This window comes from Talpa occidentalis, unplaced genomic scaffold (genome assembly GCF_014898055.3).
Source record: "Talpa occidentalis isolate TD23 unplaced genomic scaffold, MPIMG_talOcc4v2.1 talOcc4.16, whole genome shotgun sequence".
NCBI lineage: Eukaryota > Metazoa > Chordata > Mammalia > Eulipotyphla > Talpidae > Talpa > Talpa occidentalis.
This window is the reverse complement of record NW_023601653.1, coordinates 71,179,249-71,207,112: the sequence shown is the minus strand read 5'-3', so window position 1 is coordinate 71,207,112 and position 27,864 is coordinate 71,179,249. Positions and strand designations below refer to the sequence as shown.

General features: G+C 49.0%; 1 protein-coding gene and 2 long non-coding RNA genes across 14 annotated transcripts in view; 2 read left to right on the top strand and 1 right to left on the bottom strand.

The window, feature by feature from the left end:
* The window catches only part of KCNA6 (potassium voltage-gated channel subfamily A member 6), a 36,198-nt gene extending 18,421 nt beyond the window's left edge, over positions 1-17,777 (top strand). The window contains exons 1-5 of one of the 10 annotated variants that reach the window (XR_008552282.1): positions 11,201-11,327; positions 13,948-14,039; positions 14,863-15,302; positions 15,816-15,860; positions 16,248-17,777. The gene's annotated coding sequence lies outside the window, so the exon portion shown is untranslated. Of the gene's footprint in view, positions 1-11,200; positions 11,328-13,521; positions 13,609-13,655; positions 14,040-14,862; positions 15,303-15,815; positions 15,861-16,167 lie in introns of those variants that run through there. The other 9 variants (XR_008552283.1, XR_008552280.1, XR_008552281.1 and 6 more) reach the window with 9 other exon arrangements.
* A 637-nt stretch (positions 17,778-18,414) lies between these two features.
* On the top strand, positions 18,415-24,525 carry LOC129145997 (uncharacterized). 3 transcript variants are annotated; one of them, XR_008552287.1, is made up of 5 exons: positions 18,415-18,954; positions 19,860-20,889; positions 21,510-22,127; positions 22,766-22,866; positions 22,997-23,256. It is a non-coding gene; the product is annotated as an uncharacterized LOC129145997 (long non-coding RNA). The 3 variants fall into 3 exon arrangements; XR_008552286.1 differs by lacking the exons at positions 18,415-18,954; positions 22,997-23,256 and adding exons at positions 23,618-23,708; positions 24,286-24,525 and having other exon boundaries at positions 19,606-20,889; XR_008552285.1 differs by lacking the exon at positions 18,415-18,954 and having other exon boundaries at positions 19,606-20,889.
* LOC129145998 (uncharacterized) lies at positions 19,844-27,388 on the bottom strand. The gene is made up of 3 exons (XR_008552288.1): positions 27,361-27,388; positions 21,159-21,245; positions 19,844-20,172 (listed from the first exon to the last, which is right to left on the bottom strand). It is a non-coding gene; the product is annotated as an uncharacterized LOC129145998 (long non-coding RNA).
* Between the last annotated feature and the right edge of the window lie 476 nt (positions 27,389-27,864).

The following is a 27,864-nucleotide window of genomic DNA, read 5'->3' as shown; positions in this document are numbered from 1 at the left end:
CATTAGACCATCGCCTCATGGAGCCAGAGCAGGGCGTATGGGGTGGTCGGGTGCAGTCCTGTGCCAGCAGCGGCGTCTGTGCGTGCTCCCCAAGCGGGAAGCCCATTTCCCCTGAGCCGCTTGTGCTGCCAAGGGCAGTGCGGGCTCAGGTTACTCATCCTGGAGGGGAGGGGACGATGGACAGACTTGGCACTGGAATGACATGTCCACGCGGCTTTTATTGCTGCTCAGTATACTGATTGCCAGGCCTCCTTGAAATTCTGATTCAGTAGAGCTGCTTTTTCAAAACTTGTGCTCCAGGTGATGACCTTCGGGAAGCTTGGGGAAGTCTTAGGTATCGGTCTCCACCTCCAAGGGCATCAGAATCACCTGAGAAGCTTTTCAAAAGGTACCACTTTCCTGCCTCCTCTGCTATCGCATCCCCCACTTTGAATAATTGATCTAGGGTGCGGTCCAGGCAGCAACTTATTTTTCTGGGCGCAGCATACTTGACTTGATAAAGCTTCTGAAGACATTTTAACGTATGCAGCCAGGGCCGCAAGATACCCATCTAAGACATTCTGGTGATAATTCTACACGTTAACATTGAAATGCACTTCATATCTAACAAGACTCTTTCACAACCGAACATTACAACAATGCACTAAGGTTAGTAGAACAGGCATAATTCTTATTGCCCTTGGCTCAGAGGTTGACTGTGTTGCCCAAGGTTGCACAGCTTCTCCCTTAGCCAACAGTAGCCTTCTCTGCCCAACCCAGGGCAGCTTCCTTTCCTCTGAAAAGTCACCAGGATGAACTCATATTAGCCTCCATCAGCTGCCTTGCCTAGTGTTGATGCTCGCCCTGGAGGCTGTATTTTTAAAAATTCAGTTCCCTCCACATCCCTCCTACTGCAGCCACTTCCCCTCCTCAGAGAGCTTTTGTTGAAGCCTGCATTATGTTGTTCTCCCAAGCACCATCCCATGTAGCAGTGAGATGATGGGACTGAGGGACAGGTAGCCTGGGACCTGCATAGTGTCTGACACCCACCTAGGTCTGACCCTCAGCCCCCACATCTGGCTTTCTCTGCTGATACCCTGCCAAGTGTACAGACCACCTGGGAGCAAGACACGCCAAAAGATGCACCCAGGTTGCATTCCCTTCTCACCAACTGTCCCTCCCATCTGGATTCTCGCATTTGCCACCAAAGCTACTCTCCCTGCACCGCTCCCCTTCGCCCTGCTCCCCTCCCCAACAGCCTTTTCAGCCCACCTGGGTCCTTCTTCGAACAGCTCTGTGGGCTGGAGACCCCTGCAGTGGTGAGTCCTCTCTCCCGACATCTGACTGGCTGGAATGTAACCAGGTAGACCTGGGAAAGAAAAACACAAGCAGGTAACAGCCTACGCCTCGCCACCACCCTCTTCCCACTAGCAACTAATGGCATACATGTATCCTGATTCAAAGATTCAAACCATGGGTTTTTGCTTCTCTTAACTCTTCCTCCTTGTCCAGACATTTCCCCGGGCACAGACTGTGTCCTGGAGAGGCTCCCAGCGACTGCAGGTTCTCTGTGTCAGAATCCTGCAGCTTCTGTCCTGGGGATGCTGGGTGCAGGGGCGGGAGGAGGCGGGGTTTGCCCGAGAGGCAATGCAGGCGGCAGAGCTGCACAGGGAGGGAACAGGGCAAATGCCAATTCTCCCAACTCCCTTTCCTCGCCTATCCAGCAGCCTTGAAACTGGGGAGAAGCTACTACAAAGCAATTTCAGCAGCAGTACCCGTCTTTCCCTCCCTCCGGATCTGCCCACGGGGTTATCGGTTGATTTGGTGGGGCGGGATGGAGGGGTCAGTCTGTGTCTGAATGCCTGTGAATCCCCCAGAAATACGTTCTCTACTAGTGAGACACATTCTCTGCTAGTGAGGCCAGCTCCTCATCTTCTCCCTTTGCCTTATCTAACGACCCCATTTAGTTTTTCTGCAGGTGAGAGGGTTGGAAGGAGGGGAGAGGGAGGGAATTGACAAGATCTCCCTTCCCAAAGCAGAGGAGGCAGTGGTGTGGTTTCCCAGGGCCTAGAACAGTAGGCTTGGTGAATCGTTGCCCTCTGGTTGGGTGTCCTCAGATAGAATGGTTATCAGAGAATTCAAGAGTCCTTCCCAGTTACTCCTGAACTGCTTTGTTCCTCACAAGGCTAATGTTCAGCTGCCCACCTGGTACCATCTGACCCTGTCTCCCTGACATGGTGGGGAAGAGGAGGGTTGCGCCCAAGCTCATCTGAAACTCTTTTCCTGGAAGCCTTATGTTATTTGGGACAGAAGACTCTGGTACAGTCTGGGCTCATCTCCAATGGAATAGATAGAACATTCCCCCACCCCACTGCCACCTATGGGAGCTTGAAGGGGGCTGAGCTATTATTAAGCTTTGCTTTCTCATTTCATAAATGAAAAAAAAAATGAGGTCCCAAGAGGTCATTTGGTTGGCTGAAGGTCAATGGCTACCAAGATTGCTTTATAGCAGAGCTAGATCTCAACTCCAAAATATTAGCTCACTTACTTTCTTTTCTAAGATTTATTTTTATTTATTTATTTATACAAGCACTGGGTACAGTCAGAAGCACGGGAGGGTGAGAGAATTCACCAGAGCCAGAGCGGGGAGCAGAGCAGGCAGAAGGACCGCTGCTGAGGGGAGCAGCAGGCGGCAGGAGAGGTCTGCGCGCCATGTGGGACCCTCGCCTGGCAGCCAGGGATCGAAACGGCGCTGCAGAGGCCGCGGGCAGCTTCGCAACCCAGCGCTCAACCTCTGCGCCACCAGGGAGGTCCTCACTTACTTTCTTGACTGATACAATCCCTCTACAAAAATCTCCTATGAAAGCTTGTGTTCAGTTCTAACTTTGAGGAAATGTTACTGGCCAGGCGTTGCATGGAGGCTCCTGGAGAGAGGCTTCAGCATCAGACTGATCTGGGTTCACATCCTGTCTCCCCACTCAGTACTGTTGAGACCTTGGGGATATTTCTCACTCCTCTTGCGGCCTGCTGTTCCTCATCATGCTCATCTCACAGAAATATTGTGAATGTTATCTAGTGAGGATAAGCTGTGCTCAGCACACAATCACTGCTCCAGATAAGAAAGAAGGCATCTTGGCTAAAATAAGTAATAATAATTCCCTCCTTCCCTGTGCTCTCATTTTTTTTTTTAAAGATTTATTTATTTATGCATACAAGAACTGGGGTGTAGGCCAGAGGGTAGGGGGTGAGAGGATTCACCAGAGACAAAATAGGGAACAGAACAGGCAGATTTACTGAAATACACTGCTGAGGGGAGCAGCAGGCAAGACAGGAGAGGTCTGCCTCACCATGTGGGTTTCTCCCTGGCCAGGGATCAAACTCATGCTGTAGAGGCTGCGGATAACTTCACAGTGCTGTGCTTAACCCCATGCGCCACCAGGGAGGCCCTGTGCTCTAATTCTGAAACAGGGTTGGTTTTGAAATTATTCAGTGCCTTCCTGTTTGCAATTAGGACCAGAGACCAAGGGGCTTCCTGTTGCTCTTCTCTGAAACGCTGGGGCCTTGACCTTGCCCAGAGCCTGGGGTCACCTGCTAACCCATAATCCTTCCCTCCAGGCTTGGGGCAAATCAGATGTAGGGAGATGGGACAGACCCTGGCAATATGAAACACATCCCTGTCCATTACTGTTTTTTTCTAGACTTGTGCATCCATTCAGCCTGTGAATCCAACCTTTACTAAAGGCCTACTGTGCAACCCCATCTCCATTCCCAGGCTGTCAGTAAGACCACTGGGTAAGAGAAAGAGGTATAGGGGCAAACAAAGAAAAAGAGATTCTTCAGCACTGGTCACTTCTGAGATCATAGGTGTTGGCCCGATGACCTCTGAGCCCTTGTGCCTTTTGACACTCTGAGTGTGCTGCGGAGGACTTGGCTTGTATCATCTCATGGGGCAGCAGCATTGGGAGCGGCACAGGCTGAAGGAAAGATTACTCAAGGTCCACGTAGAGAGAGGTCTAGAGGGGCTACACCTAATAACAGCGCAGCCCCCGCAAGGCAGTCTCGTGTTTATTAGCATCAAGTACAAAGGTGGGCAAGTGTGTAGGGAGTACATGCATGGGGATGCGTTATACAGGTCATAAACTAGGGTGGAGTGACCAGGCACTATTGCCTGGGGGGCTCCATTGTTGCTGTGAGTCAAGCATATTATCTCTGTTTTATTTACCTCTGCCTGCTGTTTTGAGCACATGCTGATTTCCCAATATGTCCCTTAGTTTCATGGTGAAACTAACAAGGACTTGTCCCCAGCACCCCTTCTTTAGGTTTTAGGGGGCTTGGCACTGGACAAAGAGGCACCTCCTCCTCTACTCTCCCTCTGGGGTGGGGAAGCAGCATCACTTCCTGAAGGACATGCGAGGCCTGCTGGAGCTTGTAATTTGATGAGCGCATCTGTGCACTGTCCCTGCCAGCTCCTGACATCACTTAAATGAGGTTTCTGTATATCAGTTTTCACAGTACAACCTTATTAGCATCTCAGGCAGCACCTAACTCAGGCTTCACTGCAGGCAAAAGGGGACTGTTACTCTTGCCTACCTTGGAATGAAAATCTGGAAATAGCTCTTTTAGGGATGGTTTGTAGAAGGGAAATGGAGTATGCACACTCAAGACTCCTAATTTGCTCTAAGTCCACTTTCTCAGCTGGTTTCATAAAGATTGGAATTTAGAATTTAGCCCTCCTTGGAGGCCATATGGAGAAAACCATCAATAGCAGCAGAGGGGGTGGAATCTGTAGTAAGTGATACACTGGAGGCAGGTAGCAGGCACTCTGGGTAAGGGAAGACAAGTGATGAATTCTTTCAAGAGCCAGAGGGAGTCGGGGAAGTTTTCCTGGAGACATTAGCATAGCAGTCTTATAAGACGAGTAAGAGTTTTCAAGATTGAAAAGAAAATTCTCAATAAAAGGAAAGACGTGAACGACAGCAAGGGAGCTTGAGAATGAGGTAAAGTGTTCAAGGAACTGGGAGCTTGGGACACACAAGGTGGAAGAAGGGATACAGGGAGACTGGAAATATGGATTGTGAAGAGCCATGAAGCTGCTAGAATGTGGATTTATTCTGAAGCCAGAGGAGCGAGCGAGAGTTTTAAAATCAGAGACATGACATTGTTGGAGCACGAGAGAATATTCCCCCACCCGTCTGGGCTCTGCTGAAGGTGGGTGAACAAACAAATTAACATCAGATAGAATAGGAGGAGAAAAAACTCCAAATTTAACAACACACATAGAAAGAATATACATGGCAGTAAATTCTAGAGTATTTGGGACAAACAGGAGGTTTACATGCCATGCTAAGGTGTCTGGGGTGTCAAACAGAGAGGTGGGGGTTTCATGTTATGAGGAAGGGATGACTTCATATGACAAAACCTTGCCTCTGGATGTCTGCCCTATCCTAAGATCGGTTCCTCCAATAAGAAGGTTGTTTCTGGAACTATCCCTAAGTCTAAGTCATCTTCGTACTTTAAGCAATGGAAACAGTCTCTTCTGAGCCTCACGGGGCCTTGATTGACCTTAGTTCCACATACCAAGATGACAGGTCTTGGAAAAAACCTATCTGAACCTTTTTGGGGAGACTGATGCTACACCATGCCCGGATCCATTTTGGAGTGATCCCTCTAGATGAAATGAGAACAGGAATGGAAAAGAAATTAGAGAGTGGGGACTGGGTATGAGGAGTGCCTGGCACATAGCCAGTCTTGGGGAGAGTTGGTAGGAGCCATCCCAAGTTAAGGGTAATATTCTATCACTGACACTATTCACTGCTGGTATGTGGGGAAATAAAAACCAGTCCGACTTTTGGCCAATCTTAATGTTTTCTAATCCTCTGTGGACAATGCACCTCTTTATGGTCTCTTGGGGGGCAGACCTCTCTCAACACATTGCCCTGGTGCTCCAAGGATGGGCAGGCAGAGTGTGTGCCCTGCAGTTCAGAGGCGATTTGAAAAGACCCTTTGTGTTTGGGGAGCTGCCGAACCAAGCTGCGGAAACTGTTCTCTGCGTTTGAGTTAAAGCACGCATGCACACTCACGCACCTGCAGGGCAAGGCGTGGAGGTGAGGTGGTCGTGGCCGCCTGTCATCCTGCTGACCTCAGGGCCGTGGGCCCTCATCATTTCCATCATCTCCATATCCTTGGCCCACGCTGGTCTCCCCTTACCTTCCTGATGAGCCTGGGAAAGGTTCAGGGAAGGGGTGGGAGGGAACAGTGTCGCTCTTGTTCCAGAACTTCTTCCATAAAATGTTCAGGGCTGCCAGGAAATCGTCAAGTGGAGAGACTGGACAAAGAGATTTATTCAGAAACAAACTGAAAAACTTTACCTGTCAGATTCCATTCCACCAGGCATCCATAGGCGGCCCCTAATTGCTCCCTCTGCTGTCCAGGAAGCAGTAGTAGTGCTCAGGCACGCACTCACAAGAGAGGTGGCCAAGGAATATGTGGGGGCTGTCCTTGCAGAGCAGAAGCTGAGAACAACAAAAGCCATTTCCTTGACCTCTGATTGCTTTTTAAAGGCAGCCCACAGGAAATGTGTCTCGAGGGTCCAAGTGACTCAGTCACCTCTACAAAGTGAGAAGTTGTTATATCTGTTTACTATTGACTGCTGGCATGGAACAGTGTTACCTCTCTGGTGGACCTCAGTTTCTTGAGAGGCATAGTGTCACAACAAACACAAGCTGAATTGCACACAGAATGTCATATCACAGGGAAATGTGCATAAGTCATTTTATTTACATATTATTATATAAGGCACTGAAATGATTTATTGCAAACTCAGCACCACCTCTTTCTTGGTCTGCATGTATAGTGGTCTGTACAGTTTGAGGTAGATGCCATATAAAGTGGAAAATTTGCACATTTCCAGTTAATTTCAACAATGGAGTCAATGTTGATTCATGTTTGGTGACTGCACAATGGTGATTGGCATTTGGCATGACTCAAGTGAACCAAAAACTTGCTCTCAGAACCTGATGTTTGCTTGGAAATTAGAGTAAATTGTGATACTGAGGGGTGGAGGCTCCCTCACCCGTTTTAAACAGGGCTTAGTTTGCGTACTTTTCATATGTTTGACTTCAAATCAGAGCTGTTCATAGGAAGTTAGGCTTTCTGGTGCTTATTTTGCCTCACCTGGTAGTGATCTCTCTGTATTATGAGATTGAAATTCAGAATTCCAAGTCCAGAATAAAGGATAGTATGCTACAGTGTCCTGGTTCCATCCATCCAGCTGTGTGATTTTGGGTCAATTATGTGACTTCATGAACCCTCAGGTTCCTCATTTGTGAAATAGAGAACACAATATGTATCTCAAATAATGTGTTGACATTCATGAGCTAATGTATTTAGAATGTCTTGACATAGTAAGTGGCAAAAAATATGTTATTACTATAACTAGGCTATAGAACTTAGGTGGTGGTGGTTCTATAATTAGTTGGATCCAGTAGCTTTCTGTAGGTTACAAGATACTAAAAATATGACTCAAACCCACTTAATCGAAAAGGAAATTTTACTAGCTCATGTTACTTCATCTAATGTTGGACTTCAGTGGGCAGAAATACTGTAGTGCAGGGTGAAGTATGGAAGATTGTAGGGGTTAACTTAGTTCTTAGCAGGACCACCAAATTTAGCAAATAAAAGAACAGGATGCACAGATAATTTTGATACATCTCCAACTGCTGAATTTTTGTAAATCATTGGGAAACAAAGCACCTCAATACATGATATTTTGGGTGTCCTGGGAAAGCCAATATAGGAAGCAGGACAAAATCATTAAATATAGGATACATCCTGTGTAAACAGGATGCTTGGCAACCGTACTCCTTAGTGTATTTCTACCCAGAGCTATAAGTAGTTGCAGCTGGTGCTAATAGAGTCAATTAGCTTCATTCTCATATCAGTTAAATTTATCAGAGCATTTGCTGGAAAATTCATGCTAAATTTAAGGTCCATATAACATCATGGATAATAAGAAAGTTCTTAAAAAATAATACTGAGCTTCAGGTACAGTATGATCCAGGAGGTAAAAGTTTTTTTTTATTTCTTTAAATGAAATTCTGGTCTTCATGGTGGCTTCAGGTGAGTGTAAGATGGCCAGTGGCTAGGCAAAAACCTCCCAGGTTTTTGTCCAATAATAAAAGAGGACTTGTACTTACTAGACAAAATCTATGTCTGGTTTCCATTGGTTAAAAATTCCACCTCGTCCTTTTATCTGGGCAAATTGTTAGGTCTGAGGAGTATATGCTTTGATTGGCCATCTCGGGATCACCCTTGGAGCCAAGATTTGATTCAGTTTTACCCAAGGTGTGTGGATTGAATATGGGCTATGGAGATGGTTTCTGCAGAGGAATATTGGCATTCTGTGATGAAAACAAGGAATTAGATGGATGTTGGGTGGTACCCCTAAACCAGCAAATAAACAAAAATAAATATCTGCTACATCCAGTTTCTTCTGTGGCTCTTTCAGCAACAGAAAGAGATCATAGCTTAGGTGGGATGAGGAATGTGTCTGGGACTTTACAGAGTTGCTGAATCTACTCATGGAACTTGCTGCTTCACATTTTGAGATTACAAAATCACCAAAGAATGCTGTTGCATAATTATTTAAAAAATAGTACTTTTTTTTAATAAAAAGGTTTATTTATATAGGAACCGGGGTACAGGCCAGATGTGCGGGAAGGTAAGAGGATTCACCAGAGACAGAGTGGAGAACAGAACAGGCAGACTGATGAAATACACTGCTGAAGGGAGCAGTGGGCGAGAAAGGAGAGGTCTGCCATGCCATGTGGGATTTTTGCCGGTCAGCCGGGATCGAACCCACTCTGCAGAGGCTGCGGACAGCTTCACAGTTCGGTGCTCAACCGCCTGCGCCACGAGGGGAGGCCCAAAAAATAGTACTTTTTTAAAGATTATAATAGTGATTATTTATTGTGATTATTAAGGTAATATATGAATAAGCATCTAGAAAACAAAGAAAAAAAAAACCAGCAATCATCTCATGATTCAGATATCACTCTTATCAGATGTGTGTTTAATACATCTCAGGTAATTAGTTAAAAATAAAATCAAACTTAAAATTATCTTAGTATCTTTTCATATTTAATTATGTATTCTGGGCAACTTTTCATATTACTAGGTGTAGATTTAAAATTATAATCTTAGGGCTGCATGCATTTGAGCAAAAATACCATAAATATTTAACCACTCCTTTATTAATTCAATTTCTCATGATTATAAACAACACACTGATAAACATCTTTACCTATACATGTTTTTCTATTATCTAATGATTTCTTGTGAATAAATTCTTAGAAGTGGAATTGCTATGCAAACAATTATGTATGCCTTAAATGTTTTGACATGTATTGCAAAAATGCCCTCCAGAAAATTGTGCATGTGCTGGGTAGGGTTGGCAGATAAAATACACGATGCCTGGTTAATTTGAATTCCAGATAGTGAATAATTTTTCATATAAGAATGACCCAAATATTGCAAAAAATCACCTGAAATTCAAATTTAACTGGGGTTCCTGGTTTATTTTTGTTGTTGTTGTTATTAAATCTGGCAACTCAAAGCAACCAGCTCTTAGTTTGTAAATCTTAGCTCACAAACCCAACAGTCACTCTGCAGCTTCACTGCCCTGATCTGGCCACCTCAGAGCAACCAGCAGCCATTTCCTCCAAAGTCTGGTCATCTCCAGGGATGCTCCCAGCAAAATTATTCCTGCTCTTTCCTACTGTTGACCTTTGATCTCTTCCCTCCTCTCCTGTCCCCACCACAGGGCCCTGGGATGTAAGGTAGGAATCTCTGTTTTTCTCATTTTGCTTGGGTTGTTGCAACAAAATGACACAGGCTGGTTGGCTTAAACAGTATTTATTTCTCATAGTTAAGGAGGGTAGAAGTCCATGATCAAGTTGCTCACTAATTGAGTCTCTGGTGAGTACTCTCTTCCTCCTTACCAATCTGCAGACTGTTACCTTTTTGCCTTCTGGCTGTGCCCTGCCTGATCTTTCCTCTGCACACATATAGTAAGCACCAGAGTCTCTCCCGCCTTTAAAAGGTACAGACCTTCCTCAGCAGTGTATTTCAGTAGATCTGCCTGTTCTGCTCCCCACTCTGTCTCACCTCTCTGTACCTCTGGCCTATACCCCAGCTCTTGTATACATAAATAAATAAATCTTTTTTTTTTTTTTTAAAAGGTACAGACCTTCGGCCTCATAAAGGTGACCTCATTTAAGCTTAATTACTTCCTTGAGGTCCCATTTCTATATAGCCATACTGGGGATCTTTTGGCAGAGATGCAAACTTTCACTCTATAATACATATTCTTAAAGGCGGTCCCCTCTTTTTGCGGCTTGCAGAGACTCAAGGAGTTCAGGCTTTTGTAAAATAAAACAGGGAACTTTGACTTATGAATAGATTAATAAAATTTGTCAGCTGAAATCAAAGCTTCAAGAAGAATTTGATGGAAATAGTTATAATCTTACTAAATTGAATGCTTATTGAAGCAATGTACTTCGAAATAATTTTTTTGGCACGAGAAAGTCACCTTTTGTGGGAACATAAAAAAGTGGACGTTGACATGGATATATGTGTAGGAGAAAACATGGGAATTCATTATTAACAGTGATAGTCATTGCTACAGTTACTGACCACCACGCCGTATACACATATGATCTTAAATCCTGGCCCTGTGATGTGTTCTCAGTTGCTATTTCCCTTTATCAGATGAGACCCCCAAGTAACTGAGCTAACCAGGTCCTGTGACTTCATGCAGTGCATTTTCCTGGGTTGAAGGGATGATTTCAATTTTATAGTTTTCTACATGAATTGTTTACAATGAACTTTTTTTTTAAGATCACAAAAATTATTTCCATCTTGAAAAATAATAATGAATGTTTATAGAAATTGAGAGTGAAACAGAAGAAATCACCAGCTCTGTTTGACAGTATTTATGGTGCCCAACCAATTCTATAGATTCTAGTCCGGAAGGCAGATTGGGAGTGTGATAAGGATTAAATAACATCTTATTTTATTTGCATTTTGCTGGTGATTATAATGTACACACACTCTTAACAATAATGGTGAAATATTATCTGGTCATAAAAGGAGGAAATCAGGCTGTTTGTGACAACATGGATGACCCTGAGGGCATCATGCTAAGTGAAATTAGTTAAACAGAGAAAGACAAAAAGTTCATGATCTCACTTATATGTGGAATTAAAAAGAAACAAAACCCACCAAGCTAAAGAAATACAAAACCCACCAAACTTCATTCAGATTCATGGTTACCAGAGGGCGTGTACTAAGTAAGTAGAAAGGAAAAGGAAATGGATCAATTTAAAACTTGTTTAACATATCAGAGGGTTAAATTAATATTGGATTAAGTGTTCAAATTTAGACACCCCCACCCCCACCACCATGCCCTGTCAGGGGGGATTTGGAATTTTACGTGTTAGATCACCTCTTGGTGACCAGTCAACACCATATTTTCTGCACCATATGTGCAATAATTTGGCTATTTTACCACATCTGAAAACTCTTATTATTATAAAAACAAGAGGGAAATAAAGAAATCTATAATACAAAGCATAGGTGTTAGACCTATAGTGCCGAGATAAGATAAAATCCTGAGCTTTGCCTAAGGTGCTGAATGTTTCTTTCAATCAGATACTTTTTGGAATCCAGCCAATTGAATCTGTGTTGTATTGTGAAGGCAGATAATATATTTAAAGATCACATGTGAAGCAGTGGAAATATATCACAGATGATTATGTCTAAAAGGCAAGGTGTTTAAAGGAAGGATTGTATATGTTAGCTCTCCAGAATAGAAACCCCATATAACACATAATTTTTTGCACAATATATGTCAGTATACATTTCCAGAAATTATATGCGAAGACAGGAACTGGAAATATAGGGAGGAGAGAGTGACAAGGTTTTTGTTGTGGTTTTTTTTTTTTTTAAATGCATGCAGTCTCCAAGTCATACAACCTTAGGGTGCAGGTGAGACAGATGAATAAGTGTTATTTATACCCAAGCCATACACACTGGTGGTTGCAGCAGTGAAACAGATACTTTTTCAATAATTTTTTTCCATATATATTTATTGGACTCCTTCTCTGTCCTATGCAATGGGAACCTAATGATAAATGAAACTAATGAATTTCTCTTTGAATGTAACATGCTACAGACATCCCCATATCTGTGTTATCAGAGCCGTAGTTGGGGCATTTATGAATGACTTTGTAGCTGAAGTTTGAATGATGAGCAGGAGGTAAATAAACAAAGGTTCTAGAAATAGCATTCCAAGTGGAGGGAACATATTGTCCAAAGGTCCTGTGGTGGGGTTATCGTGGTGCGTACAAGAGACTGGGGTGGCAAGGGATTGGGCCAACATGGAGCAGGGTGGAGAGTTAAGAGTTGGCCTTTGGTCAGAGAGTAGCGGATGCCATGGGGATGTTTTAAACAGCTGGTGGTGGGGTGATCCTATTTGATTATATCATCATATTTGTGTTTGAAAGTCTAGGTCTGCTCACAGCGTAATGGATTGGATGGACTGGGTGGAAGTCCATGGAACATTTACAAAACCTTTGCTAACATCCAGACATCCAGGTGTAAGCCATGAGTCCAGGCTTTGCTGGGCCTCCTTAAACTTCCCCTCTGTTGCCCAGGTATTAGATGGGTACGCGTTTGGCTCTTTGGGGTTGGGGAGAAGACCTGGAAGTTTCTAAGCACAGTGAATTGTTAGCCCTGCCCTTCCGTCTTTCCATGGTACCTGAGGCCTCAGACTCCCAATCCATTAGCCCTGGGGTACATCATCCTATTTCACTGGTCCCCCATCTGCAGGCACTCAGCTTTCCCATCTTGCCCCTCTCCTAAGCCAAATGCTGCTCTCCTAGTGGTTTTTCACCATCCCCAAATTTCCTACCCACCATCTTGATTTATCTTGTGACTTTACCTATCTGTTCCTTCAATAATTTCCATTACTGTTATTTTAGTAGGGTTTCAGGAAGCAGCAGAGAAAGGAACCCCAAAACGTGTTTTTCATCTGCTGCTTTTAATCCTAGGTCGAATGGCCTTTTCTAACACTGTTCTCTTTGGGCTGAGGTAAAAAAACAAAACAAAACCAACAACACAATGGGTTCCCTGAGAGCACTCAAAGAGCTGTAGTGGGAGGCTTATGGGGCAGCCCCAGCATGACTGAGGCCCACACAGGGACTGAGGCCCACACAGGGGAACCCCACCTAAGGCGGGCGCGTGGCATTTTTAAGTGCGTCCACACGCTGACGCACCTCTGACTAGGATGCAGACGTACTCGCGCAGGCTTCTCTCTCCTGGGTCTGGCACAGTCACCATCTGCTTAAGCATGATCATCACCTGGTGACGGTTGGGATGCTGCCAGGAAACAGAGGCTTTTGTGTTACTTCATTTCGTCTTACAGTCAGCGTCTGGGTCACCTTTGTGATGTAATAAAATGACATAAGCATGATGCTGCTCACCTGCATTTTTGTGGATCCTTTTCCAAAGCAGTTCCACAAACAGCTGGTCTGGGGGGCAGCCCAGGACATTGGGGCCCAGGACATTGGGGTGAGGCTATCAGCGGGAGGGGGAGACCTGGTGATGGGGACAAAAGAGATGAGGTTTGGGAGCTTAGAGGTCAAGGATGCCAGAGTGACTGTATACAGATGAGGCCAGTGGAAAGCCCCAGGGTGGTGTCCACTAGGCGGTGTCCTAGTGGGCAGCGATACTAGGCTACCTGGCAAACTTCCAGGTTACCTTTGTGACATAACAAAATGCCTAGTCACCCCAGAGGATGGACTTTTGCTCTTGCTCCTGAATAACTGAAATTACAAATAGAAATCTTTGCATCCCAAGGAGGCTACTATATAGGGACGATGCTGCTCACCTGCATTTTTTCCAAAGCAGTTCCGCCAACAGCTGGCCTGGGGGCAGCCCTATGAAGCTGGGGACACAGCTCGTCACTGTCATGTGCAGGAGCAGGTGCAGGAACAGAAGTGGTGAGGGATGATCAGTTTGTGTTTGTGTTTAGCCAGACCCTGCCCCCCCCCCCCCCCCCCCCCCCGCCACTTGAAGAGCTTCAAGGTGTCAGACACAAGTCTCTCCCTGGGGAGGATGAGCGGGGTGGTCTTTCTTTGCCCTGGATGTGGTAGACGTCACCTTGCATGCAGGACTTTGGGCCCCAAATCTCACCTACTTCCCAGTTGAAAGCAGTTATGTGTAATACTGTGTGGGACAGGCCACGGGGGCAGAAAGTCAGCGAGACTGTCATCCTGGCAGGAGTGGCTCTGGACCATGGTGGGCTGCACTGCGCCTGGAAGGCTGGTGGGCCCTGGAGTGTGGGAGGAGGAGCAGGGGCGTTCTGGTGGGTGGGTGAGGGAGGAGCCGGGCGTGGCGGGAGACATGCCTGCAATGCTGAGGTCAGCACCAGGCCCCAGGATCCAGGTGGACAGTGCAGGGTGTGAGAGGAAGGGAATACATTGGGTGGACTGTTGAGGTGTCACATTGCACGGCCTGGGAGTCAAGTACATCACTTGGACTTGATTCCTGGGGGACCAAGGGCTAGAGACAGATGTGGAGTTAATGACAGCAGCATATAAAGCCTCGGCAGGAGTAGCTTCAGGGGGCACATGCTCAAAGGCCACAGTGGGGAGGCACAGTTTGAGCACACCAGAGAACCAGAAATAAGGTTGGGGGACACTATGCAAATGCCTGGGAGCTGAGGAGAAACCAGGTGTTTCCTGGGTTTCTTGGTTCAGTTCCTCAGGCCTCACCCTCTGACCACTAACTCCACTTCCTTTTGTTCTGCTTTCTCCCTGGCAGGGTGAAGGCTGGCGCAGTGGTCAAGCGAGGACACACACGCATACATCGCTGGTGGTGGCTGGACAGAGAGGGCCGGACCCTCCACCTCAGGAGACAAGATCTGGTTTTATGCCTCTCCGATGGCCTCCCCAGAGCCCTTCCCAAACTGGGAAGAGCTGAGACAGGACCTGCTGGCATTAAAGATGGGGCCCAGGACGTTGGGGTGAGGTTGTCAGCGGGAGGGGGAGATCTGGTGATGGGGGGAAAAGAGATGAGGTTTGGGAGCTCAGAGGTCAAGGAGGCCAGAGGGCGCGTGGCTGTGCTGTGGACCCACCCAGGAGAGGGTGTCTGTGGGAGATTAACAAATAAATATGGCAGAGTCTTGGAGGCTGTGCGTTTTGCTGCATGAAAATGTCAACGGCTGAGTGAGGCAGATGAGTCAACAGTCATGACAAAAGCAGGTGGGTATCTAGGAAGCAGGGCACCCGCCAGCTCCCCAGGCACCACCCACAGATCAACAAAAAGAGGGTTTCACTACCCTCTGCAGTCACCCCACCCTGGCCCGGGATGTTCCCTAAGAAGGTGAGCCCTGTAAGCTGGGGTCTAGGAGGTATCCACCTCTTCTATGTACATGACTGCCTGCCCAGGCCAAGGTCAGAGTCCTGTTTCCTGCGACTCTGCCAGGGCTCAGGAGACGCTGTGCAGGTTCTCCTGGGAGCAAAAGGACTTCTTTCTCTAACCCACACTGCTCTCCTGCAGCTGGCACGCATTCACTCCTGTTAACAGGGGAGGGAGAACACGCTCACTTCTGGGAAATGTGCCCTGCCCACTTCCACTTCCTTCTCTCTCCCCATCCTTCTGGGAAGCTCTGGAAGGGAGAAAAACCCTCTAGGGACTGCTCCTCTGAGACTCTTCCTGCCGAGGCCAAAACATATGGGGATGATTTTCTTGCTCTGCATTTTCTTCCTGATCAGGTGATCCTGAGGTTACTGTCTGCTTTGATGCCCGGACCCTCCCAGGTATGTTTTGAATTCCCCAGGATTTTTTTTTAAACCATATTACAGAAGTCTCTCAGCCTCAGGAACCATTCCTTAGCCAGGTACCCACCCCATTCACGTCTAGCAGGACATGAATTGTCATACGTGAAATGTGTGGTGAGCGAGTGAGTTCAAGAGTGAATGACTGGTTCACCTGAATGCTGAAACGCTTATATACAAATCATCAAGAATTTACACACTGCATATGACAAGTGAATGTGGTTGTCAAACAACCCTGTACCACGCACATGTGTGCACACACGAACACCTATACCCTTTTCTCTCCCAGCTTCTCTTCTTATTAAAAAAGCCCAGTAGTTCTGGCATCTTCTTAGATGCCATCTCCTGAGAGAGCTTCTATTTCCCAAGCGATGTCAAGCATTCGTTTGTTCCTGCATTCAACAACTGTGACATTGAGCTTCCCCATGTGCTCGGCCAAGAATGAATAAAGCCAAGAACCCAAGCCCACCCTTGTGAAGGTTCTGATGGAATAAGGCAAGCAATTGATACAGTAAATAACTAAAATATATTGTATGCCAGTAAAGTGTAAATGCAATAGAGGAAAATCAAGAAAGGAGGCTGCAGAATATGGCAGGCATGGGGGGTTTGGGGTGAACTTAAAAGAGAGGAGGCAGGGGAAGACTGATTTAGAAGGTAATGCTTGTGTGAAGAGCAGAAGAGGTCAAAGAGTGAGCCATGTGGATACTGGGGGGAAACATTCGAGGCAGAGGGAACAGTAAGTGCAAAGGTCCTGGGGTGGGAGCATTGCCGCCATATTCTAGGAACTAGGAGGCCAGGGTGACTGGAGGGCAGTGAGCACGCAGGAAAGGACAGGGGATGATGCCCAAGTAGCTGGGAAGTGGAGGGTGGTGGCTGCTTAGCCAGGGCCCTACTGGTGCCTGAAAGTCCTTTGCTGGTTTCCTGAGTTGGTGGGGAGGCCATTCCTCCAGGGTTCTGGGCAGATAAGTGATATGACGGGACTTCAGTTTTAACAAGATTAACAGTTAGACTGTTTGAATAATCTAGGTGAGAGCAGATGGTGGTTTGGGCCAAGCTGTCAACAGTGGGATGGTGAGCAGTGGACAGATTCTGGTTAATTTTGAAGAGAGAGTCAGCAGGAGGGGTGGGGTGTGGGTATGACAGGAGTGAAGGCAAGGGTTCCTCTAAGCCAATGAGTTGGAGGGGCATGTGGAGGAAAGGAAAAGCTGGGAGGCATGACAACAGAGACCCTGTGCCCTCCCTCCCAGAAACTGGTCTGTGGGATGCACCTCACTTAGCTAAGCAGGACTTGCCGCCAGCTCAGCTACTCCCCTGTTCAGGCAGCCCCAGCCCCACTCCCGCTTTGGAGGAAGCCAGTGGAGAGTGACAGCTCTTGTCCTCCTGCCTGCTGTCGTCCTGACCCTCCACCCCCACTCCGTCTAGGACGGGCTACATCTGAGTTTCTGTGATTCATCCCCAGTCTCACACTCTTCTCCCTCTGCACCACATCCACCCCCTGATATATTCCCTCTGCAAGTTCCTCACCTCCCCCCTCAAGTTAGAGCAGAGCAAGTCTGCTGCTCAGCCCCGTGGCAGATACAGAGCAAAGTGCCCAGAGAGCTCTGTAGGACCCTCTGACCAGGCCCTGCAGGCCAAGTCCACGGCGACAGTGCAGTGAAGAGAAGGCACCACGAGGATTCCCTTTCCACGCAGCCCACGCCTAGGAGCTACGACTGGTCCTCACTTCCCAGCTGGGAAATGATAGGGGCGGTTTTGTCACATCCCAAGGGAAGCCAAATGAGATTGGGAAGCAAAGGCCCAGAGACTCTGGGCTGGGGACAACGGGAAGGAAAAGGTGGGGGCGTGGAATGCACCAGCAGAGCCCAGAAGCAGTCTGGGAAAAGAAATGCCAGGGAGAGGGTGAACATTGCTCTATCATGGCTCCTGGGGAGGGGCTCCGGGGGTGGCAAAAGGATGGCAGCCCTTTGGGCTAGGAGCAGGAGACCTGCGGTCACAGATTGTCCTGAGCGCATCCCTGCTGTCAGCCCCGGGAAGCCCCATTCCTGGAGTGACCAGTGTCACTGAAGGGGAGCAGAGTCAATGGGCCAAGCCACTCTAGGCTGCCATTGCTGGTGTCAGAGTCTGCCTTTTGAGCTCGTTTGGGCTGACTGATGGCCAGGGAGCTCGCTGGGCACTGAAGGGGAGTGTCTGGGTGCTGTTCATCTACTCCAGCTGGCAGCCACACTGGGTGGCATGGAAAGAACTTGGGGCAGAGCCTGGACCGCTGGGGCCAGGGTGGCCCAGCCACTAAACGCGCTGTGTGAGGCATGTCTAGTCTCTGCATGTCTTTATTCCCTGGTCCTCTGTCTCACTGGGAAACGGAGAATTGGAAGAAATGCTCTCCAGTGTCTGTGCCCACTTAGTAATTCTGAAATTTTAAACTGCCTCACATGGGTAATGGAGGCAAACAGATTTCCTGGTACATGACAGAAAAGGAAAGCCCTCTTCTCTTGCCTAGGGAATCTGTGTCAATTCCATCCTTAAAATAACCAGGTGACTTTAGCTCTAGGGCCTGGGTGGCAGATTTAGGGATGACCTTTGGTCTAAGTTTGCTGTGGTGATTTAGGGAGTTAATATAGAAGTGGAGAGCCTAGAAATGTGTCCGGCCCAGGGGAGCAGTGTGCTAACCATCACTATTATGACATGGGTCACCTAGACGCTCTTTGCTTATGAAGGAGGTGTGGGGTCTCCTGTCTCATTCACCAGGCGCCGTGCTCAAGCCCTCAGACCTGAGCTCTGTTCCAAGTCTTTGGCTCTGAAGGCCACAGAGGAGGGCCCTTATCAGCTCATTCTCTGCATGCAGAGCCAACTTGGCCCTGGATGGAGTGGGAATGATGGGATGAGGCGCTCTGGACAGCGGTTATGAGGGCACAGCCTGGACTGCTGGGCTCTTTTCCGAGTGGGAGGATATGAGCAATTCTGTGGCTTCCTCCTGACTGAGCAACAGACTTTGAGCTGATTTGGGAACATCTCCGGGATGGACACCAGCTGGCTTGCACACCCCCCCAACATATGGAGCACAGCATGCCCCAGAGAGGTGAAAGGGGTTTGTCTACAGCGTGGGAGTGACCGGAACAGGGTCCTAGGTAGAAGGTAAATCCATTCCTGGCTCTTGGGCTCTGGCCAGTGGCTGACACTGAATCCCACAGCAGAGATCAGGAGGTCCTGTTTCAGCAGCCACAGCCTCCTGTGCTGGAGGCTGTAAACAGAACAAAAGAACAACCTCCCCAAAGCATCTTTGGGCCGTTTTTGAGTCTCCCAGCAGGTGCTTTCTACCGGATTCAGGGCCACTGTCCATTCCCTACAACTCCACTAGAGGGAGCCACCACCACTTGTATTTACCGGACTCAGTGCCCGCAGAGCTGCCTATTGGTGGGGGCGGCCCTGGCACTATCTGGTTGAACAGATCTTGAAGCAGCACTGAGGCTGTTCCACCACGCCCTTGCACGGCCAGCCAACCCTACTGTGTGGATCCATTTAGGGCTGAGAGTCCACGCTGCCTTTCCTCTGGGGCCCCGGGGCTCCCTTCCGCTGAAGGCCTGATGTGACTGGAGGTTGCTCAGAATGGGCGGTGATGATCTGCCACCCACATTCTTGCACAAGGAAGTGCTGTGTGCAGCAGCAAACATGGCTTCTCAGAGATCCTGGACAGCTGTGTGGGGGGGGGGTGGGGTGGGGGGGTGCTGAAGCTACCTGTGTCGTCAAGTGGGCAATTTGAAGTACTCTGGTCTTTGAGGTGTCCCCAACCTTCTGGAAGAGGTAAAGAGTAAGGTAGTAGGAAACTGCCCTGCAAACTCCGCACAGAGGCCTGCCATCCTGGGGACTTTGCCCAATTTATTCTCTATGGAGGGAAAATATCTGTAGGAACTAGGAGAGGACACAGCAAAGGGATCAGGTATCTTTGGAAAAATGATTTTCCAGTCAAATACCACTAGGTTACAGATTTTTTCCAGAATCTCACCAGGCTAAGAATTATGTGGAACTCCTGCCTGATAATGAGGCTTGGCGTTAGAAGAGGATAGACGGGCAGGCGACCTTGGACACACTCATCTCCTCCAGGGTAAGTGTTCCAATCTGAACCTCAGTTTCCTCCTCTGTCCAGCAGGGAGTAGATTTCCATGATCCCCAAGATTCCCTGCAAAGAACCATGGTGTGTTCTTTGTCCTGCACGATGGATGGCTCACTCAGCAGCTGCCTGCTTTCTGCAGTCTGAATCTTGTTCAAAATTTCACTCCCCCAACATCTTTAAAAAAATCTGTAAAAACAAAAATAGATTGACCTCTTAGAAGCAGTCAGTGCATCAAAATGAGTCTGAAGCCTTCTGTGCTTAACAGTGTCGACAGTAATTGATGCATTTCACAGAAATAGGCTGGAGAAATCCAAAAGCAGGGCCAAGGTTGACATTTTCTATGTCAGCATTCACTTGCCTACTGTCCACTTAATTTTTCTGTCCTGCTGACTTCTGACAGGGTAGTGCCCACTCCTGGGTAGTGCCTCACACCATGGGGACAGTGTCCTCGCTACTCTCAATTTTCAAGCTCTGCTTAGTCTCTCAAAGATGCTTCCAGTGACCCAGACGCCATAATAAGCTGGGTTTTGAAGAAAAATAAAACTAATGACATTGGGTGAGGAAGGAGGTGTTGCTTAAGAGGCAAACCTGGAAGTGGGCATTCCTTATTCCCATGATTAGGTTATTTCAACCAATACATTATCCACGGGAATAAGGAAGAAATACATTTCCTTTTTCTTTTGATCCAATACCTTAATAGTCAAGAAAACTTTCTGAAAATTAATAGGCACAAAATGCCAGTGCCTGCTTAGTCCAAGCCAGTCCTGCTCTGTCTCCATCGTGAATCAGAATAATCTGGAAAATTTATTAAAATACCTATTCCTGGCTCCAGCCCCCCAGACTTACTGACTCAGAAGGTCTGAGAAGAAGGAACCCCAATTTGCATTTCTATCCAGTTCCCAGGTAGGCTGATGCTGTGGGTTGGGGGTGGGGGGGTCAGAGAACCCCCCCTGGAAGCAGCAGAGACCTAGAACATGATGATTACCCAGGTTGCCTCCTGCATCAGTGCAGCATGCACCAGGGAAATAATAACCTTGGGGTTTTTTAGCTCATAGGGAGCAGCTGATGCGATAGGTGCATGCGTAGCTAAATCTCCAAGGAAACAAGGATGGTCCCTTCTCCCACTGTTAGTTAATGAGAGTGTGGTTGTAACTAAACTATTCACTAATTACCCAGTTTGCAGGAGGCATCCCAGCTTAATGCTGTGAGCTTCTGGCCACTAGGGGGAGCCAGGACTATGTCTTCACAGGCCTGAGGATCTGGAGGGGAAAAATACCGGGGAGTGAGCAAAGGCTGTCAGAAAATGCTGCAACACTCCGTGCCCAGCCACAGCACACGCTGCAATCCCGATGTTCAAAGACACCGTGGAGAATGCGGGTTTGGCGAGGAGGGGGGATCAGTGGTTTTTCAAGTTGTTGGTTTTCCTCCCGTTTTCTCCAAGTGCATTCCTGTTAACCCCATGATGCGAGAGATGATGGTGGCTTGTCGCCCACCACGGCAAGCTCCGGCGTTCTATTTTGTAGATGCTGCAAGAGGAGAAGAGAGAGACAGGAAGCTGTGCAAGGTGACAGGAAGGGAGCACTGGGCTGGATCGGCCCAGATGTGTCCTGCCAGGTGTGTAGGTGAGGGGGCACATGCCTGGGGACAGGATGGCCGGCTCTGAAGCCTATCGTGACCCAATGTCCTGTTATTGATCAGTCTGCCTTCCCTTGGGGTGGGGAAGGTGGAAGAATTCTTTGGGAAGGAAAAGACTAAGGTTAAGAAGGCAAATAACCAAGGGGGTATTTTACCTGCTTGCACTGTGCAAAGTATGGTCCGGCTCCTCTTCCCATCTTTCATGGACACTCCCTGGGGGACATGCCCGTTCTGATTGCTCCTGGCAGGCAGTGGTCAGGCGCAGTGCCCACTGGCTGGGAACCCCCCACTTAGCATTTCATGGCATCTCTGTCCTTCCCCACTCAGAGCCCTCTTTTCCCTATGAGGATGTCCTTGGAAATAGCTCAGTCTCCCACACGTTCTTTGGAAGGACTCTGCATTTCACTCACTGCTCTTCCCTGTCTTGACAGGAAAGTGACCAGCTAGTGGTTTTGGAGAAAAGACACGAGTCCAGGGAACATGGGGGACATGTGTGATCACTGTGGGTGAGATGTGCCCTTTGAACCCTAATACCTTTGAGGGACACATTTCTCTGGCGTGTCTATGTGTATCGGGGTGACTTTATGTGCCTGTGAGTGCACAACCTCGATGGCAAATAATGGTAACAAAACATCAGCTGTAAAAATTTAGTTTGGGGACTTGGGGCGTTATTTCCTGGATTCACCCATACCCTTCTTAGGGGTTTCTCCCCCCTCACCCCCGATCATCTTCTATTTAGGGTGTTAACATTCTCCTGTCCTCGTGACCAACACAAGCACATCCCTGGTTTAGATCTGTACCGCTAAAGGGAGGAAGCCTTGCTTTGGAGGTCACAGCCTGGGTTTCCCACAGCTCACTAAGACAGCTTTGCCCCGGGGCAAAGAAGTAGCCTCCTTTTATAGAGAGACAAGAAAAAGTGCGTGTGTGAGGGTGTGTGTGTGTGTGTGTGTGTAGTTTAGATTCTAGAAGCTCCCACCACAAACCTACGTCTTAAAATGTTTTCAGTAAGCCAAACCATTTCTCCTTGCCGCTGTTTCTAGACCCTTCTCCTCACTGCCAGTTGCAGAAAGGCTTGTAAATGAAAAACCCTGAGGTTCCCCTTCCTCTGCCTTTGTGCTCTGGATATAAATTCTGACTTTCCTAGTGATGACTTCTGAAGTGCCCCGTGTCCCTCGCTGAGCGCCAACGCAGTGGCTCTTCCAGATGAACACCTGCACTTCCCGCCCCATGGCAGCTGTTTGGATGGTGGGTTTTTTTTTAGCTTCAGGTTCTAGCCTGACAACTCCCCTGAGTTCTTTGGGGACCCTGCAGGGCCTGTCCCCAGCCCCTCTGCATCCCTCTGCACCATTTCCATGGCCATCTCGGGTCCCTGCAGCTCCAGGGAAGGCATCGGAGGACCAGGAGGCAGAGACCCGCAAGCAGAGATGGCTGGAGGTGGCGGTTCTGATGGTCCTCTGTCCTTGAAGAACCCCATCCTCCCTGCCCCCCCAGCCTCCCCTGGTGTTCCAACTGACCCGGAACATGAGCGGCAGGAAAGTCACTGCTCCAATTGAATTTTGCTGCAGTTTCTTTTTTTTTCCCCTAGATGCTGAGAGCTATTTTTAGCCAGGGATTTTTTATTTATTTATTTTTTTTTTGCAGGGGATCCACAGTCTATTTTTAAAGCCCTTACGGAGGCCAAATCACCCAGCATTCCTCATAGGGACTTAGGGGTTCAGTGGTGGGGGGAGGTTTGGGGGCTTCCTGAATAGGAGAGAGTGGTCAGGAAGGACCTAAGGAAGGTTGGCAGAAGCCAGATATCAGGCAAGGGCAGAGCTGGCTGCTGCTTGTGCTGGGAGCATGTGATGGCACCCCACTCTCCCCCCATTTGGCCAGGGTTGCGGGGCGAGAACACCCCGACTTGTCAGGGCAGCAACTGTGATGACATTGTCTTCAAATGTGGTAATGGTTTATTTTATGCTGTTCTCCTTCCCTTCTCCTGACTTTGTACTCTCAGATCTCTCCCACCTCCCCTTGCAAGGCACCATCTTTTAGAGGTAAACTGAGGCACAGAAGGTTTTGGACAACAGGGCGGGAGAAGGCCACGGGTGAGAAGGGCTGATGTCCCTGTCCATGAGAGCATGGCCAGGGATAGATGGGATTCTGGTTGGGGGGACGGAGAGGGCAGCTAAGAGGGATGTGGTTAGAGAGGAGAAAAAGAGGGCATAGAGAGAAGGGACACTTCTGGGAAAGTTCCAGAGTAACCTCAGAGGGACTTGAGCAGAGATGCTAATAGAGTGGGGGCCATGGCATCTTTCAGAGTCCTCCCTACCCATCTCGCCCCCCCAGTCCCACTCCTGGCTCTTAACTTTCCACTCCAAGCCTGTGAAGCTCCCTGTGTGTCGGGGGGTGGGGGGAAGTGAGTCCATATACCTGGATGGAGTAGGTGAAGGGGACTAAAGTGGAAAATTCCAGAAAGACAAGATGAAAATGCTTCTAAACTAAACCAGAAGCTTCCGTTATCTCTGTTCTCCATGCCCAGGAATGGACAGAGGGTGTCCTCACAGAGGGTGTCCCTTCTCCTTCCCAGTAGAACTTAGTTCAGAGGGTCAGGGTCTGCTGCTGCCTTGTAAATGGCCCAGCTTCTTGGTGCTGACTTGTCCCCCTCCTCCCTGCCTTCTCCAGCAGGACCAAGGCGTGAGGAGGAAGGAGGCAGAGATGAAGGAGCCTCTATTTAATCCCAACTCCTCAGCAGGCAATTGTACAACCTGGCCTTGGAACAAGTTCAGGTCAGGGATTCTGCTGGGTGATCCACTGGCGGTCAGTAGGACCCCTGAGTAAGCCCCTGCTCCCCGAACAGGAGCTGAGACCTAGCCCAGCTCTCCCAGCAGTGCACAGTCCTGATCGGCCTGGCCTCCCTGGCTCCATCAGCCGGTGGGGCCAGGACCCCGATCTCTGTGCTTTTAAAAAGACCCGACACTCACACCACAATTCCCCACCACGACTTGCCTGAGACTCAGGCCAATCTCCTTGTGCCCTCTCTGCCTGTTATATTACATGGGCCTCCCAGGAGGCCCTAGCTCTGGACTCTCATCTCCCTAGTAGTGCGACTTTATCAGTGAGGTCTCCCCTGGCCCCCATGGACAACTGCTGTCCCCATTTGCTGGAGTGCCTTAGTCCTCTTTGCATAACTTTTTTTTTTTTTTTAATAGAGGCATGTTTTTTATTTATTTATTTATTTGTTTGTTTGTTTGTTTATACATGCACTGGGTACAGTCAGAAGTGCGGGAGGGTGAGAGAATTCACCAGAGGCAGAGCGGGGAGCAGAGCAGGCAGAAGGACCGAAGTACACTGCTGAGGGGAGCAGCGGGTGGCAGGAGAGGTCTGCGCGCCATGTGGGACCCTCCTCTGGTGGCCAGGGAGCAGCCGGGGATCGAACCTGCGTCGCAGAGGGCGCGGGCAGCTTCGCAACCCAGCGCTCAACCGCTGCGCCACCGGGGAGGCCCACTCTTTGCATAACTTTTAATTCACTGACATACCCTGTTTCTTCCTATCGCTTATTTAGTATCTGTTTCCTGACGTGAGCTCCATAAGCACAGGGGTTTTGTTTGTTTTGTTCATGACTAAATCCCTCAGGGTCTAGACCAGCGCTGACATATTTTAAGCACTAAATTTATATTGGCTGAGTGAATTTAGTGAAAAAGAGCAAAATGAGCCACGAGTTTAGCACCCCTGGGGAGGCTTTCCCTCGACTCCCAGTGGACTCCCCAGGTGGAATCCTCCAGAGAATTCAGGGACGTACAAAAAACAGTGACTCCTCCCCTTCTCCACCAACACACCCCCCCAACACTTACACCAACATACACATGCCAACATATGCACCCCAACATACACCCTTATGCACTCCAACATACACCAACACATACACTGGCACACACACACACACCCCCCAACACATACACCGGCACACACATACACAATCAGTTTAAGCCCCAGAATAACAAGCAATCTAGAGTCTTGGCAGAAAAGGGTCAAAAAAATCATCAGATCTAAGCCTTTCGCCTTTGTGCAGAAGAGGGAACGAAAGCCCAGAGATGTGAAGTCACTTGCTTAGAGTTACACAGCCAGTAAGTGACAGAACAGAACCGGGTTCCCTGCTCACAGGCTAGAATTCCAGCAGCTCCAGGCAAAGCATCACATTCCCTTCCAGCACAAGGAGACAAAGGCCTTCCTGACCATGGGATGGGACTTCCCCCAAAGTTGTGGTGAATATATCAGTAAACCAATGTACCCAGGCTCTCGGTATCTGGAGGGCTCTGGAAGGCTGTGGAAAAATCTGCCTGTGAGGGTGTCTGCTCTCAGCGGGATGCTAAAAAGAGGCTACTTCAGGAGGTCAAGGGCCACGCCACCTCCTGGTCCCTGTGGCGTCCTGTCCTTCCCAGAAGTTTGCAGAGCGGGGGAGGGGCCGGAACTCTGCACTGGGATGGCCCGTGTGGCAGTTACTGGCTGTAAGCTGGGGAGGTCCTGCTGTGTGAGAACGAGGCAAACCTCTCGTGATGGAGCAACGTCTGTCACCTAGCCGGCTCATCTCCTCAGCAGCACTGACCCCACCTCGCGCTGCGCGGCTGTGACCGTGGAGAAGCCACGATGTCCCACACCGAGGGGCTCTGCATTGACACAGGGAGGCAGGAGGTGTCTCATCCCAAACCCAGGAACTTTTATAATGTATGTGACTCTGCAGAGTGACCAGGAAGCGAGGACACCAGGTAACAGGGCAAGGATATCAGTCACTGAAAAGTGAGTTTGTGTGTGTGTGTGTAACTATATGTATGTACATATGACTTGCACTGAAACAGATTTAGGGAGATTTAATTCATTACATTATCATGCTTGCAATGTCCAAGTGCTTTTCACAACCCATTATGCTGCCTATCTTTAAAATGTGCCCGTGAGATCTGCAGGTCAAGGCTTGATTGTGTGTGACTATGGATAAGGAAAGATTAGGAGAAATGTCTCCATAGAGTAAGGCAGAGCCAGGACCACACCACCTGATTATAAATGCTCAGGTGGGGTCACGAGTGTAAGGGAGGGAAGGAAGTGTCAGCCTGGCCAGGGCCAACCTCAGGAGTTAGGGGTGGTAAGGGTGGGTTTCACAACTAGTAAGGAGAGGCTGGAGTCCACCCTGACAATCCTGACATCCTCCCCGGATGATGAGGATGGTGGGGGTGCAGGTAGAGCCATACCCCCAAGGCGCTCTGCGGTGTTGACCTGTCTAATCCTCACAACGGCCTTGGAGGAGGCACTGATGTCAATGAAGAAATGACAGAGGGCTGAGGCTCACTGCTCAGGCACCCCACTACTGTTGGGAACTGATGGAGCAGGATTCGGATAGTGGGGTGCTGTGCAAATAAGCATACTCCTATTTCCCCAGGACTGGGGACCAATCCAGCTGACAGCTGCGCCCACATGTCTAGAGGAAGTTCTGCTCCACCAAGGTTACTCCTGCCTGGTTTTGAGTCTCCCAAGCCCCCGGGGTGGGCTGAGATTTTGTCCTGGCAGTGAATGCTCAGTTCTCTTCCTTGTTTTCCTCTCGTGCGCTGGGCTGGCATCATGACGGCCTCTCCTGATCAGCCCCTGGTCTTCCTCCGGGGCAGCTTCTAGCTCTTGCCTTAAAGTAGTGACCCTGGGCGGGAAGGCCCACACGGCCAGGCTGGTGCTCCCGGGTGCAGCGCAACCCTCCCGTACCGGTGGGTTCATTACCAGTTCCAGCAGCTGCGTTGGCGTCTTCTTCGCCGGTGTCGGTAGTTGGTAGCTGGTGTTCGTCGTCGCTCGCAGACCTCGGCCACTCCGCTCCTCCGTCCTCCGCGCCACGCCCCCCGTGCCACGCCACGCCCCCGCGCCACGCCACACCCTAAGTGCCACGCCCTCCGCACCACGCCACGCCCGCTGCACACGCCACGCCCTCCGTGCCACACCACGCCCTCAGCACCATGCCACGCCCTCTGTACCACGCCACGCCCCCATACCATGCCACGCCCCGTGTCACGCCCCCTGTGCCACGCCACGCCCCCGTGCCACGCCACGCCCTAAGTGCCTCTGCACACATGCCACGCCCCGCCCTCTGCACACGCCCCGTCCTCTGCGCCACACCACGCCCTCAGCACCATGCCACGCCCTCTGTACCATGACACGCCCCCGTGCCATGCCACACCCCCTTACCACACCCCCGTGCCACGCCACGCCCCCCGTGCCACGCCAAACCCT